This window comes from Egretta garzetta, unplaced genomic scaffold (genome assembly GCF_000687185.1).
Source record: "Egretta garzetta isolate BGI_Z169 unplaced genomic scaffold, ASM68718v1 scaffold118, whole genome shotgun sequence".
Taxonomy (NCBI): domain Eukaryota; kingdom Metazoa; phylum Chordata; class Aves; order Pelecaniformes; family Ardeidae; genus Egretta; species Egretta garzetta.
The window spans coordinates 3,753,983-3,761,782 of record NW_009260484.1 but is presented as its reverse complement, the minus strand read 5'-3'; positions in this window follow the sequence as shown (position 1 = coordinate 3,761,782).

The following is a 7,800-nucleotide window of genomic DNA, read 5'->3' as shown; positions in this document are numbered from 1 at the left end:
TTCGCGGCCGCGTGTGCCGCCGCCGGGCTGTGGAGAGGAGCGGGCGTTTCTGGTCGTTGGCGACGGGGGCAGTCGCCCCGGCGATGGGGGCTTCTTTCGTTCCCCGCTCCCCGGCTGTGCAGGAGGGCGGGATGTGGCGCGGGAAGCGAGGGGGCTTGGTGAGAGCGCAAAAGCAGGGAAGGCAGAGGAGCGGAGCTCGCCCGAGGCGAGCAGAAGTAACCCTTGAAGTGGGTTTTGCAAAGCGGGGACTTGCGGTAGAGGCCGGTACCGGCTCCCCGGCTCCCCGCCTCGAAAGCGGGGCATGGCTCTGGAAATAGTCCCTTGCTGAGAACGGGCTGTAGGGAATGTTTACACTGCATTAAATCTCTTCCTTTTTGTTTCTAATTTTAGACACAGTTAAAAATACAACACTGAATGCATTCCAGCTCTTGGTATTTTTGACACCTTAAAAAAAATGTAGCCTGTTCCATGTCACGTGCCAGGAAAAACAGGGGTGTGGAAAGATAGGTGGCAAAAAGTATGGATTTCGAAGGTTCTGAGAGCCATCTGTCTAATGGCAAAGCCTGGCAGCCCTTCTAGAGATCCATAGGTACGAGGGTACCTGGTCCGGAGCAGTGGGTCATGTTACCGAGTGCGATCCCTCGAAGAGGAAGGTCTAACAATGCTTGCAAAGACCTGACGGTGCTCGTCAGATACTGTATCTATCTTACTCTGCATATGAGATTTCCTTCGTTTTCTTTCACATCTCGGTATGATTACAGAGTCAGTATCTTTAAGATCCTATATGAATGTAGTGAAAGTGGTGTATTGTTAATTAACTCACGTGGCTTCTGTGAGGGAAAAAAAAAGTCTACTTCTGCATTTATGATCATCAATCCGCTTTAAAGAGAACAGTGCTGCTTTTAGCCTCCTCACCAATATCCCTTGTGGTGGGATTTGTACGAAGCGTTTGAAGCACATAGATACTTGGCATCATGGTTCCCAACCAGCTTTGTGCTAGAAGACTGCTGCCTGTGTGTCATCTGCCAGGAAGGTGTGATGAAGTGTCACGCACACGTCATACCTAGAGTTAGAGAACGTGTGGTCAAGCTCAATTTTGTTTAGTCTGTGATACCAGAAATTCTGGGTAAATATTTGTTAGTAAAAGACCATAACTCTTAGCAAAAAAGAAGGGTGGAAGACAGCAAATTCGGTTGTGTAAGCAGTCTTTGAAAGGAAACCTAAACCTGAAGTTAGCTGCGAAAGTATTTAGGTTAACGACTGTGGAAAATAAGTATGTTCAGCTTTCCCAGTCTCAGACAGCTCTGCTGTGCTTTCTGCTTTGAATTATGTGGATCCGGAAGGAAAGCAAGCATGTTGTAGGTTGTTGTGCTGCAATGTATGGAAATAACAACTTCCTGCTTGACAGAACAGCTAGAGAGTCCATCTGAAATTTGGCCAGTTGTTTTCTTTCCCCTCTTCCCCCAAAATACAGCTATGATACACATAATGTTGTTGTTAGTGTTTGTGTAGCCATAAACCAAAGAAAGGATGGTTCATCAAAATATTTGTTGCAAAGCATTTAATTTTGGAAGCATCTGCCTCGACTGACTTCCTCCTTGACTTCCAAGCTGAAGTTAATATAAATCGTATTTCTGAAGAAAAGAGATTCCACTTGTTTTGGCATCCTCCATGTCCATTTTAGTTCTTCCAACTGCACTATTGAGCCTTGGAGCCTTTCCTGGCTCCTCGTCTGATAGCTTCCTCTCCCCCCGCTCCCTTGCTGGCATTCCACCTGATTCTTGGACGTTTGCCCTGGCTCACTAATTGTTCCTCCTTGCCCTGCTGTTACTGGCCGGCCGGTCTCTTGCCATTTTGGTTCAGCTTTCCAGGCTTGCAAATGCCTGCCTACAGAGTTTTATTATCTTGCTGTCTTCTGGTCTGAAAGCTTACCGAGCTCTACTGCTGCTGTCTTTGTAAGACGTAGCCGTTGTACATAGCACGGTCACACAGCCCTTGCTCAGGGCAGTTAGATTGGTCCTGGGTGCTACCCCTGTCTCATGGCGTATGGTATCCCGAGGCAAGGAAACAGAGAGTAGTCTGCGTAGCAAAAAATCACTTGTTGATGTTGCGGCGCTTTCAGTGTGAGTGTTTTGGTCTGATGATGCTCTTGCTGACACCTGCTCCAAAAGCTTCATGTTTCCAGCCACAGCTCATCTTCCCTGTTTACTGATGTTGAAATCTGTAGCGATCTACCTGTGCTTGCTTAAGCATGGAAAGTTGATCTCTTTCACCTCGTGTTCTTTGGAGGACTTGGGAGAAAGCAAAACAAGGATGAATGCTGAAGATACTGATTTACCCATCCAGGACTCTCACCGTTTCAGTCACGCTTTCATGCATGTCACCCCTTTGGTAAGGTGGTCTAGAGGATATATGTAGCGGTCTTGTATCTTCGGACAATTGATTCCCTCTTTCTCGCCCCCACCATTTCCCATATATCTTTTCTAACACCAAACTCATCTCCTGAACTTGTAGCTCAGGACTATAAGTTCTCAAAATATAAGCTGTTTTACATTTTCAAAACACCTTTCAGTATGCTGGCCGTGTGGGAAGGCTGCGACAGAAAATAGATGTGCAGTAACAGGACTGTGGCATCCTGTAGCCGCGATCTGGACATTTCGTAGTGCTAGCGTGCTACAGCACCATGTGTGACTCTTAGCAAATGCCAAGAGGCAGCTGAGTGACGCTGCTCCTTCTCTTCCATTATGTTATCCTCATTGTGGCATTACCAGTCGTGGAGTTAACAACTGAAGCCGTACATGCACTGTGAATGCAGTTCCAAAAGAGGATTGGTGCCAGGATGTCAGAGCTGCTTTTTAAATCTCCCATCTTGCTGTCAAAGAACTGAAGGTATTCTAATTCTAAAGTCTCAGAAAGCTTGATGAAAGAAGTGGAAGTACGGGAATCAGGCTCCCTGACTCCTCAAACAGCATTTCTCTCTCAAGCACAGAGTTGGGTTGGGTGGCACTCAGTTCACTTGGCATCTACCCGTGTGCACCATGCTGTCATGGTGAGGGATGCACACAACTTGCTACCATCAGCCATTACGTGTCCACCATGTCAAGTTAAGACTTTCTAGTTGAAACAGACCCCAGAATATGCCAGCTCAATAACCTTTATAGGCTTGCAGGCCTTGGTATTTTCTAACACCTACTCCTAGCAAAACCCAACATCTCTTGCCTCTCCATCTTGTTCTGTTTTCTACAGTTGTGTGGTCTAGGTCATGCGTATATTTTTCATCTCTTCCAGGCTAATAGGGTCATTTAACACCCCCATGAAAGAAGTTTTGTCCAGTTTGCTGAAGATTGACTTGCTATTGTTGCACGTGGACCCAACACCAGGAGACTATTTGTTGCTTTATCACATTTTCTGTGTCTAGACAGCCTAGGCCTTCTGGCTGAGGGCTTTTGGAGGCTGCAACCTTCAAGCAGAGCTTCCTCTTTCCCAACAAGCCTCCAATTGCTGGCATTGCTCCATTTATGTCTAATGCTCGTAGTGGTAGAAAATAAGGTTTACTGAGCAGAGGAAAATCTGGAAATAGAATCTGGGATTTAATATTAAAGTAACATAAATGGGCTATTTTTGAAATACACCATAAATTATGAGCCATCATGAGGATAATAGGTGGAAAACCAGCAGCGTGTGAGAGGCTGCCACCCTTTGCCTGCTGTAGTGGTCAGCTTGTGTTAAGCATCTGATCTGATGTTAGTTGATGCCACTGGATCCTCCCTGTTCAGTTCAGTGAAAGATAGTGTAGATCTTCAGTTTACAAGAAGTTCTCACTCTTCTCTTAATTATTGTCCCTCTTTATCCACAAGTGTGTGACATACACATGAATCTTTTTTTTAGGTTCTTTTTAAAGGGATATTGAGCAGTACTCGGCAGCTCAAGGAATTTGCCTTGAAATAAATAAACTTTTCATCAAAGGAAATGCCATGTGTTTTAGGAAATGGTAGACATTTTATGTGGAGGAAAGACAGGTATGAGAGTTCGGTTAGCTTCATTTATCATATTTTAATAGGGAAGCTTGACTTACCTACCTGAAGGCAGATACGGTATTTGTTTTGCTTAGCCTTAAGAACTTTGGCACCAAGCCAAAGGATCAATCCTTTTATCTCCTACTTAAAAATGCTTTAAAGCAACAAATATTCAATAACTTTATGTTGAGCCTATTATGGATTTGTGCTTTTTAAAACATGATAGATGCAGGGCAGCTTTTGAGTGCAGTTAAGCCCCAATAACCAGCAAGTCCAATTCTGATAACACTTCCAGGATGTGTTTGTTGGTGGGTTTGTGACTGCATGGTTGCTGTCAGCTCCTCTGAGCAATGCTCGTGTAAGGTAACGCGGGCACATTTCTACCCATGTCTTCCATTTTTTAAATTCAGATGCTGTTTGGCATATACATATTTGCTGCCTGTATACAGCAGACATTGTGATTCTTTTTTATATATTCTGCAGCTGGTTGTTGAAGTCAAGTGTATGACTGCATTTTTGCCTCTTTTTCTCTCTTTCCTTTTTTCAGCTAGGAACTATGTTGCATGAGGCCCCATTTCTTACAAATAGGTTCTTTAATGCTGGTGAACAAAAGTTTGCTTATTTGCCTTCTTTGCCTGGAAGAAGGCTTTGTCATGTGCTGAAAACAAAAGCTGATCAGATACGGATCTCTTCTAATCTGTGTTGACGATAAATAGCCTTGAAGCCTTTTTCTCTAGAATTTCCACTCGTAATTTACTTTTGTGAATATTGAAATAGTTGACGCTTTTGCTCCCGTTTTCTTCAAGCATGTGGGAACTTGTTTATTCTACAGAAAGCAAAGTTACTTCTCAGATTTTATTGGTGATAAACACAAATGAGGCACATCAGACAGGAAACTGTTGAACTGTGTTGTTCTCCTGCTTCTGACTTGGTCCTCTGCCTGTCCCTGTGTGAGGGCACAAGAGGTGGAGGCCATAAACTTCCTTCCCTTCCCTGACACTGTACAGAACCTAACAACTGTCTCCTCCATCCTAGCTTCAAGTACACTTTAAATAACCACAGACATCAACTCCTTGAAGCTTTGTATCCTCAAACCATGTCTTATCCTATTTTACCCTTTCCTAGATCCCATGGAAGATCTCTTGAATGTGGGCAAAGCTCCTCAGATTTAGTGGATCTGAGGTGTCCTGGGCTGTGCAGCCCGAGATACAACGAGCCATCCTTTTAAGAAGAGAAATCTACAGTCTGTTTCTTTCAGGGAACTGCTCCTGCCTAACGAGCGTCTGCTACTTCCGTCTTTTGAAATATTTTATGAAAATCTTAGATTTTGTCTCTGACAAGAACTTTTTAACAACTGGTACCAAAATACCATTAATTCATTTCAGGAGCTTTTTGTCTGCCTAAGCTGGAGGTTAAGGTTACAAGTTAAAGTGCGAACAAGCGCAATGGCAGTTGAGAAGACATCAGATTCTCTGAAGTTGCTCTGTCCTGTAGGGAATGATGTATCCTGATGCACGACAACCTCATACCTTCTCTCTGCGTTCCTCGTGCTGCTTTTCTGTCCCTCTGCGGGGCAGCCTTTTGTCAGCAGGGCTGGCTCGCAGCAGTGGCATCATGGCTGAGTTGAGGATGTGCAGGGAGCGCTGGGTGAAGAGATGTCCCTTCCAGCGCTGTCTCCACTTGCCTCACATACAGGAAATAAAGAACTGGCTGTCTCCGATGCAGGACGAGGATGGTCTTGGCTCGCTCCCAAATTTAAAACTGGTCTGCCGCTGGCTTGCATGTCCTGTAAATGACAAGAAGTCAGAGCTTAGTTTAAAACCCCTAGGTAAAGCCCACTGACAGCTATGCCTACATGTCTGGAGCTTTAAGGTGCTGTGACAGCATGTAGGAGTGTTACACTGTTTTGCTGGACTTCATTTCTGTCCTTTATTGCTGTGGTTGAAGTTGAATACTGATTTGTCCAGACCCCATGTGGACAGAAGGGTTGCGGTCCTACCTTGTGTGTGAGGCTCAAGCCGGTGGTTGGACTCTTCTGTCTCTCCTCTCCTGGACCATGATTCCTGTCATGCATGCTTCAGAAATGAATTGACAACTCCACCGGTTTCAGAAGCAAAGGATACAGTGCTAAAATGATTTTGAAATAATTTGGCACTCACCTGCTGCAAGGCATCCCACCAAAGTGGTGTGGCATTCTCATGTGGTTAGCAGCACTCCACAGTGCAAATACTGATACTAAAAAGCAGGCTTTTGTTCCCTTTGTTGCCCTTAAATGTTAATAAATACGAGTATCCATTTCCTGGAATGAGAGAACCTGGTATTACACTTGTGTTCTTGGCAAAAATTCCCTGTACCAAATTTACTTTTTGGCCAGAATGTGTAGTCCAGCCGAGCCCAGGCCTTTCCTTTTAGATATTCTCTATCAGTCCAGTTCTTTTTAAGAGCACGGAATCACCCTCATATATACGACAAATACTTTGCTGCTAGAAACCCTGTGTTTCACATATGAGTAGCAGTTGGAGAATGACACATTTTCATGTTCAGGAGATGGTTTCAGACACTTCTAATTGTGATTTCATAGTCCTTGGCCAGCAAAATCTGCCTAGGGTGAAATAAAGAGATGGCAGATCAGGAGAATGCTATCAGATGTCTGAGAAACGTATTTCTATGAACGCAGAGGTCAGAAATAAGAAGAGAAGGTCAGTCACGGTAAGATGTGGGGTTCCTGCGTTAGCTTAAAACATGGTCTAGTTCTGTTACTCTTTGAACAGCAGGAGTGTGAAACAAGCACTCTAGCTCTTGCCCTGTCCTCTCCTTCCCTGTGCATGGTTACTCCTGGCCTTTCTCCTTCCATCCGCTGTTCCGACTCCTGTTCCTCCCCAATGTAGTAGGGTGGCCAAGCAGTGGTACACTCAGTACGGAGGGTGACGCTTATTACCTCTACCAGCGTGAACACCCAGTGTACAAGTGAGTCTCATCCACAACTAGGAATAGAAGCGGGACAATTTTGTTGCAAGTCTTGAACAAATGTGAACATTTATTTATTTAGTCTATTTATTTCCCACCCCTTCTTTTTTCAATGTGGGTCACGTGTATTTCTGGAAGGCGTGCCGTGTATGAAGATTATTTAAATTTCTCAAATTGGGATTATTTTCAGAAAAATAGCTTCTTGAAAGAAGCTATTTCAGATTGGGATTTTACTCTGGACATGGTGTGGTTATTTCAGCAGCCCTGAATGCTTATTTCAGACTGATTGTCGTCAAAGTGGCGTAATGATGTGTCCTGTCAGGGCTGGATCCAGCTGTGGCTTGGCCCGATGAACGCGCAGCTGTTTGGCTGCCACGTGACTCCCTGGTTGCACACGTGGTCTTCAGCCTGGGGAGGGGGGGAAATGGGGCTTTATTTCCCTCAGGCCCCTACTATTCTTGTTATTTCTGTCCCTGTGTGTTGCTGGTAGCTACCAAAGAAAATGCCTAGCAGAAAGCTGGAAATACAATACATTCTAAAGCTACTTGTAGAGAAACTGCTTCAAGAAGTTTACATCAGGCTAAACCCTCATGTATTTTGTAGATTAAGTTGGTATACTAACTGAGAATCTTCCCCTCAGAGAACTTGCTTTCAGTCAGTCTTAAAATGTAATCGGTGCCATCTCTCAGTACTGCTCTTGCAGTGGTCGTGGTTGTATGCTTCCAGCAGTGCAATGCCATGCCATCTCTATGATGCTACTGAGCAGGTAAAGCTGCTTTTCTGATTTTTAGTCATTCTTGAATTTTATTTCAGGATA